Here is a 9,567-nt window from a genome sequence, read left to right as displayed (position 1 = left end):
CCTTTAACAAGTTTGAGTCAGGAATTAAAAAAAGAGGAAGGAAGGGAGAAAGGGAGGGAAAAAGGGAGGGAGAACGGGAGGGAAGGAAAGAAAGGAGAGAGGGAGGGAGGGAGGAAGGAGGGCGGGGAGGGACTGCAGGAGAGCAGGCAGGCAGGCTTTATGCATCTCCAACTAGATCTCCATTTTCCCCAGAAACGTTTTTTGTTGTTTTTTTTGTTTGTTTTTTTTTCCAGCCTTCAGCACACTGAAGGGCTTGAGGGCTTTACAGACTGTTCTCCCAAATAGCCTCCTTGATAGTCAATAACATCCACTCAGTCAGTCTGGAACCTCCCACGTGTTACCTGCCAGGTCAAGGACCCTGGCTCTTAGATAACAAAGGAGGAAGAAGTCAATTTCAAGAGAGAAAAATAGGACTTATGAACGGCTTCAGAAATAGTATGCCTGGTGGGATGTTAAACGACAGAATTAGAGATAGCAAGGTATAGTATTTCTAAACATCTTCAGGAAGGAATATTTAGTGTTTGAACAGGAAATGATGAAAGGCAGGCAAATGCAAAGAATTCTCAAAAATGGTAACAGGAAGGGTAGGATCCTTTGGTAAAATTGGTGGGAGTGTGGTGAGAAAAAGGAATGGCCAGAAAATGCTTCCGGTTTTCAAGCAGCTGGAGGCATTCTGTTGGCATTGGATAGATGAAAAATTAAGATGATGGAAAATGAGAGAGACAGATGTCATCATTTATGCTGCTGTGAGTTACAGGAATAATACCAAACAAGTCATGTACAGCAAAACAGTAAAAACAGGTTAATTTATATGCCATGAAATCAAACGCATGATCATTTTAACTTGTGGTTAGATGGTTAGATGTTTACATTTAAATTTATTAAAGTTTCCAGGCCGGGCACGGTGGCTCACACCTATAATCCCAGCAGTTTGGGAGGCCAAGGCAGGCAGATCACTTGAGGTCAGGAGTTCAAGACTAGCCTGCCAACATGGTGAAACCTCGTCTCTACTAAAAACGCAAAACTTAGCTGGGCGTAGTGGCAGGCGCCTGTAATCCCAGCTACTTGGGAGGCTGAGGCAGGAGAATCACTTGAACTTGGTAGGCGGAGGTTGCAGTGAGCCGAGATCGCACCACTGCACTCTAGCTTGGGCAACAAGAGTGAAACTCCATCTCAAAAAAATAAATAAATAAAAATAAAAATAAATAAATTTATGAAAGTTTCCTATGTAAATACTTACATGAAATGTATTAAGGGAAACATTTCACTTATTTTTAATAAAAAGATATTTCTCTAAATGCCTGAACTATCTTTAGCAGTCATCACTTGCATGCAAACTGTTAATGTACCCTTCAGAAATTATTCCAGTTTGTTCTTTTGGGCAGGTTCAGTAAGACCTCTGCTTGGCCCCATTCTGTGGTTATTTGTTCCAATTTACTACATGACCTTGAAAGGAAAAAGCTGAATATCTTTTTAAATAGTTCAGACTTTTTCTCAAGTCAGCCTGGTCATTCTTCCAATTATTCTGACTTAATGAGATTTTACTGTTCTTTGCAAAAGTTAACGTCCTAAACACCTGAGGTAGCTTAGTGGAATTCACCTATGGCTCAAAAACACTAGTGGCACATAGCAGAAAAAGCAAGGAAGACATTTAGAATCAAGACTTTGGGGTGCAAGTCCTAGCTTTGCCCCACCTCCCTGTAGAACATTGGGTAAATCACCCCACTTCTCTGGCCTTCAATTTTCTCAACTGTAGGATAACAAGTTTCTAATGCCTTGCTGGAAAACTCCACAGTTGTTTGCGATTTGATGATATAAATAAATAATAGCCTCATCATTGTCAATAAATATTTACTGAATGCCACTTGGTGGTATGTTTCCAGCGGACTGAATTGTTAATTAATGATTCCCCTGGCTAAACAGACAGCCGACTAAAACAAGTAACACTGTTCAGAGGGCAGGGAAAATGTTGCTACCCTAGACTCAGCCTGGTGCTGAAAAATGAAAATGTCATTCCTCCCCACAGGTACTGTTTTCTAAGGAGACTTGGGTCTGTGGTTTTTCATATTATGAACTGTTTCTATTTTCAAGGTTCAGAATTCTTTGTAGATTTGCATAAGCTAAATATTCTAAAAATCATCAAGTGAGTAATTTTTGGTTTAGAGTCCTTCATCTACCTAGGAAGGGAGAGAGCTGGCTTCTCACATTTTGAGAATAGGAGAGTAGAATTTGGGAGCTAGACACCTCGGGATTTTTTCCCTTCCATCAAGCCATTCTCAGCAGCTTGATGACTCCCAGATTTCTCTCTCCAGCCTGGACTACTCCCCAGCATTCAGGCATGTGATATCAGCCTGGCCTGTAGACCCAAGCCAGCGGTCCGTGGCCCGGACCCTGTACCTCAGGCCCCAAGCCACTTCCCATGGCCATTCAGGCAGATGCCCCAGGTCTGGAGCAGGTCCCACATGGATCCTGGTTGTCAGAGGCACCTTCCTCAAAATTGTTTACATCCTCCTCCAGTGGCTGAGAGCAGCCAGGGCCAGCTGTACCATCTAGGAAGGGAACCCCAAGCCTGGACCAGTCAGCATGGGACCCAGTCCTCATTTGTCTCCTTCTGAGTGTTCAGTGACCCTGTACATCCCCGTACCATGTCCCTCACACCCACCCCACTCCTGGAGTGACCAAGTGCCCTAAGAAGCCTAAGGCTTTATGTTGGCCCTGGTGCCAGGAGGGAGCCCCGGTGATAGGATGGATTCTGCTGGCAGGAACTGTATTTTATCCCAAGATCTGCTGAGATTGGGCTACCCAGTATGGCACTGACGCTCTGATTTTGGCTGACTCACATCAGACACAGGACAAGTTCAGGACCTTTGGCCCTTGCCTTGAGCAGTGAACGTAGGCCTTCATTGGCTCTCACCTGTGAGGGTTGTGACTGCAGCAATACCTATGGTCTGCAGCACTCAAGGGTAAATAGGAATCTAACATAAAATGAATTATTGACAATTCATGTATATATATATGAATATATATGAATATATATGAATATATATATGAATATATATGAATATATATATGAATATATATGAATATATATATGAATATATATGAATATATATGAATATATATGAATATATATATGAATATATATGAATATATATATGAATATACATATGAATATATATGAATATACATATGAATATATATGAATATATATGAATATATGAATATCTATATGAATATCTATATGAATATATATGAATATCTATATGAATATATATGAATATCTATATGAATATATATGAATATCTATATGAATATATATGAATATCTATATGAATATATATGAATATCTATATGAATATATACGAATATATATGAATATATATGAATATACATAGGAATATATATAGAATATACATAGGAATATACATATGAATATACATATGAATACACATGAATATACATGTGAATATACATGAATATACATGTGAATATACATGAATATACATGTGAATATGTACATGAATATACATGTGAATATATACACATGAATATATATGTGAATATATACACATGAATATATATGTGAATATATACACATGTATATATATGTGAATATATACACATGAATATATATGTGAATATATACACATGAATATATATGTGAATATATACACATGAATATATATGTGAATATATACACATGAATATATATGTGAATATATACACATGAATATATATGTGAATATATACACATGAATATATATGTGAATATATACACATGAATATATATGTGAATATATACATGAATACATATATGTGAATATATACATGAATACATATATGTGAATATATACATGAATACATATATGTGAATATATACATGAATACATATATGTGAATATATACATGAATATATGTGAATATATACATGAATATATATGTGAGTATATACATGAATATATATCTGTGAATATATATGAATATATATGTGAATATATATGTGAATATATATGTGAATATATGAATATATATGTGAATATATATGTGAATATATATGTGTGAATATATATGTGAATATATATGTGAATATATATGTGAATATATGTGAATATATATGTGAATATATATATGTGAATATATATGTGAATATATATGTGAAAATATATGTGTGAATATATGTGTGAATATATGTGTGAATATATATGCGTGAATATATGTGTGAATATATATGCGTGAATATATGTGTGAATATATATGCGTGAATATGTATGTGAATATATATGCGTGAATATATATGTGTGAATATATATGCGTGAATATATGTGTGAATATATATGCGTGAATATGTATGTGAATATATATGCGTGAATATGTATGTGAATATATATGCGTGAATATGTATGTGAATATATATGCGTGAATATGTATGTGAATATATATGCGTGAATATGTATGTGTGAATATATATGCGTGAATATATGCGTGAATATATATGCGTGAATATATGCGTGAATATATATGTGTGAATATATATGCGTGAATATATGTGTGAATATATATGTGTGAATATATATGTGAATATATGTGTGAATATATATGTGAATATGTGTGAATATATGTGTGATTATATGTGTGTGAATATATATGTGAATATGTGTGAATATATGTGTGATTATATGTGTGTGAATATGTGTGAATGTGTGATTATATGTGTGTGAATATGTGTGAATGTGTGAATATATGTGTGAATGTATGTGAATATATGTGAATGTATATGTGAATGTATGTGAATGTATATGAATGTATATGTGAATGTATATGAATGTATATGTGAATGTATATGAATGTGTGAATACACATATGTGAATGTATGTGTGAATACACATATGTGAATGTATGTGTGAATACATATGTGAATGTATGTGTGAATACATATGTGTGAATACATATGTGTGAATACATATGTGTGAATACATATGTGTGAATACATGTGAATACATATGTGTGAATACATATGTGTGAATACATATGTGTGAATACATATGTGTGAATACATGTGTGAATACATATGTGTGAATACATGTGTGAATACATATGTGTGAATACATATGTGTGAATACATACGTGAATACATATGTGTGAATACATACGTGAATACATATGTGAATACATACGTGAATACATATGTGAATACATACGTGAATACATATATGTGAATACATACGTGAATACATATATGTGAATACATACGTGAATACATATATGTGAATACATATATGTGAATACATATATGTGAATACATATATGTGAATACATATATGTGAATACATATGTGAATACATATATGTGAATACATATGTGAATACATATATGTGAATACATATATGTGAATACATATGTGAATACATATATGTGAATACATATGTGAATACATATATGTGAATACATATGTGAATACATATATGTGAATATATATGTGAATATGTGAATATATGGGAATATATATGTGAATATATATATAAATAGATAGATAGATAGATGTTAATTTGAGACAGTCCTTCTGTCACCCAGGCTGGAGTGCAGTAGTATGAGTTCAAGCAATCCTCCCACCTCAGCTTCCCAAGTAGCTGGGACTACAAGTGCACACAACCAAGCTGGGCTGATTTTTGTATTTTTGTAGTGATGGGGATTCACCATGTTGCCCAAACTGTTCTCAAACTCTGGGCTCAAGTGATCAGCTCACCTCTGTCTCCCAAAGTGCTGGGATTACAGGCATGAGCCACTGTGCCCGGCCTGTTCCCATATATTCTTGGTAAGACTTGCAGTTGTGGTCATCATCAACAAAGCACAGTAACCACCTCACAGAGAGTCATTTAATGGATGCCAGTTTTCAGAAGCATCCATTGATGCTTAATGTAGCATCAGGAGTAATGATATAACCAGTATTAAACAAATGGTGTTGGGGAGCTACAGAAACAAGATCCATATTGTCTCAACACAGTTTCCAAAGAAGCATGGCATTGTCAGTAATAATGGCATTGCTATGTTTTTCTCACAATGGGAGATATGAACGTATCACATGTGACAATAAAGAACAAGAGATTGTCCCTGTTCCTCAATAGGGACAGATGGTGTCTGGATACTATGAAGAATCTTTATGTGCACTAATTGGACAACAAGCAGTTACCTCTTCTCAACACATTATTCTAAATCCTCATGAACATGTCACTCACTATACCTCACACAGGCCCATAAATGTTTAGATATGTTTTTAAATCAAATACATTTAAAAATATATTTTAAAATCTAATTATATATATATAGATAGATAGGTGCTCCATAAAAATATTTTCCCAGAGCTCTCCACACCCAAGGAGCAGCCCAGCTGGACTCTGAAAACAAGGTCCTGATCTTCCCTTGCCCACTTAAACTTGTCTCTCCCACAGGATCTTTCATATTTGAAAATGGAAGTTCTACTCTTCTAGTTGCTCAAGCCAAAATCTTGAAGTCATCCTAGACTTTTCTCTTCCTCTTATACTCACATTCAATACATCAGCAAAGCCTGTCAGATCTACCTACAAAATGCATCCAAATTTGACTGCGTTCCACTTCCTCCTCCTTATTTCCTAGGGAGTAATGGACTAAGCTGCCATCATCTCTCACCTAGAATATTGCACAATAAATTTCTCTACAAGTCCCCCTAATTCCTCCCTAGTCTCCCTCAGATCTATTCTCCATAGAGTGTCCTGAATGATTCTTTTAAGAACTAAGTCATATCATGTCAGTCATCATTTCAAAACTTTGCAGTTGCCTTGTGTCACAGATCTTGAGTCATGCACTCAGATGTCCCTTCAAGGAAGGACAGGCTGCCCATCTGTGGGTTATGTGACTCCAGCCCCCAGCTGCCATCCCCTTCAATGTCAAAGCTGCAGACCCTTTGTTCAAAGTCACATCCTTCCCAGGCCAGCCTGCATCTGATGCCTGAGCAAAGCAAGGGCATAAAACCCTGGCATTCTGGCCTGACTAGCGGCAACTCTGACAGGAGATATTCTCTCCAGAACTCACCACCAGATTGGCCTAGGCATTTTTTGACCTGCATTGCAGTTCAGCTTCTACCTCTGCCCAGTCCTATCTCCTCTTCCTCTCTTTTCAAAAGTGTCAGACTGCACTGCAGTCTGAAGGGTGTCTCTGCCTACTCCTGTGCCTTCTACCTTTAATTTTCACTAGTATTTCCACTGCCCCTCCAGCAAAATCTTGCACTTCTATGTCTTTCTCAGCATGTGATTCCCAGAGGACAAAAAATGGCTCATTTTCCTTGACTGCCCTATGTGAAATAGCAACACACCCCTCTTCTATATCCTCTATCTTCATTGGGGTGCTTATTCTTCTCCATAGTGATTGTTACCACTTGCTGTGCATTTTTGGTCATATTTTATTCATTCACTCATTCATTCATTGTTTCCCCACAACATTAGAATATAAGCTCCTCAAAGGCAGGAACTTGACTTTGTTCACTTCCATACCTGAGTGCCTAGAATAATGCCTTGGGTATAGTAAGAGCTCAATAAATATTTGATGAATGAAAAAACATGAATACATATTTGGGAGACCCTTGCTAGAAAGAAGAAAACTTGAAAATTACAGAAACATTTCATTATTTTTTCTCAGACATCAGAATATTAGGAGCTGAAAATGTTTGTGGTTGGCTTACTTCCAAATTTGAACCTACACTCCCATTCTCTTCATTCCTACATGCACATATTTATGCTTCACATATTTGAGCACCTTATATGGGGCCTGACACTGGACTTAAGGGCTGAGAGGTACAAAGATGCCATCTGTCAGTTCCTGGATCAGTGAGGGAGACAAGACCTCACTAAAGGACTTAAGTGCTCTAATAGACACTATGATTTGGATGTGGTTTGCTCCCACCAAAACCCATGTTGAAGTTTAATTGCCAGTGCAGCGGTCGTGGGAGGTAGGGTCTAGTGATGGTATATGGTCATGGAGGCAGATCTGTCATAAATAGATTAATGCCTTCTGGTGGGAGTGAGTGAGTTCTCGGTTTCATGGGAATGGATTAGTTCCCAAGAAAGCAAGTTGTTATAAGTGAGCCCAGCTTCTCCTATGTGTCTCTTTGCACATCCTGCTTCTGCTTTCTGCCAGTAGTTGAAGCAGCAGGAGACTCTCACCAGATGAGCTGCCTGATCTTGGACTTCCCAGCCACCAGAATCACGAGCCAAATAAACCTCTTTTATTTATAAATTACCCAGTCTCAGGTATTCCATTATAGCAACCCAAACAGACTAAGACCATAAATGCCACAAATGATGCTGTGAAGGCACAGAGAAAAGCTGCTTACACCAGCATAGGGAGGGCTGGGGTGCCCTGAGGAAGCCCAGAGAAACACCTCCATTCTGCTCACCTCTTTCTGTTCTTCAGACCCCCTAAGCTCATTCCTACCTCAGAGCCTTGGCACTGGTTGTTCCCTCTGCCTCCTGATCTTCAAGTGGTGGTACCTTCCTGTTATTCATGTCTCAGATCAAGTGTCACCCTTTCAGGGAGGCCCTCTTGAATACCTAAAGTTCTCCATCCACCCCGATCCCCTCAACCCCTAAACCTTGATTGGTTACTCTGTCAAATAGCCTTGCTTTAGTTTTGTTGTTATTGTTGTTGTTCACTTTTTGAGACAGGGTCTCGCTCTGTCACTCAGGCTGGAGTGCAGTGGCACAATCTTGGCTCACTGCAACCTCTGGCTCCTGAATTCAAGTGATTATCGTGCCTCAGCCACCCAAGTGGCTGGAATTACAGGCACGCACCACCATGCTCAGCTAAAATTTTTTTGTGTTTTTAGTAGAGACGGGGTTTTGCCATGTTAGCCAGGCTGGTTCAAACTCCTGGCCTTACGTGATCTGCCCACCCTGGCCTCCCAAAGTGACTGGATTACAGCCATGAGCCACTGCACCGGGTACTTTTGTTCTTCATAGCACTTCACATGATCTATTTGGTTATTTAATTATTGTATACATTCTATCTCTTCCTCCCTGTGCTGTAAGTCCTAAGAGGACAGGAACCTTGTTTTTCTTACTTATTGTCCCAACTCCAGTGCCTACAAGAGAGGGCTTGACACACACAAGGGACTTAACAATATTTATTGAATGATTATGTGGAAAAATGAATAAAAAGATAATGCTCCTATAGAGACATAAAGAAAGACTAGTGGCCAGGCTCAGTGGCTCATGCCTGTAATCCCAGGACTTTGGGAGGCTGAGGCAGGTGGATCACTGGAGGTCAGGAGTTTGAGATCAGCCTGGCCAACATGGTGAAACCCCATCTCTACTAAAAATACAAAAATTAGCTGGGTGTGGTGGCAGGCACCTGTAATCCCAGCTGCTTGGGAGGCTGAGGCAAGAGAATCGCTTGAACCTGGGAGGCAGAGGTTGCAGTGAGCCGAAATCATGCCACTGCACTCCAGCCTGGGCAACCAAAGCAAAACTCCATCTCAGAAAAAGGAAAAAAAAAAAAGTGACTAGAAAGTCAGGGTGGGTGTGAGAGCAAGGCATTCCA

The sequence above is a fragment of the Pan troglodytes genome, chromosome 4 (assembly GCF_028858775.2).
Source record: "Pan troglodytes isolate AG18354 chromosome 4, NHGRI_mPanTro3-v2.0_pri, whole genome shotgun sequence".
NCBI lineage: Eukaryota > Metazoa > Chordata > Mammalia > Primates > Hominidae > Pan > Pan troglodytes.
Note: the sequence above shows the minus strand (reverse complement) of the source record.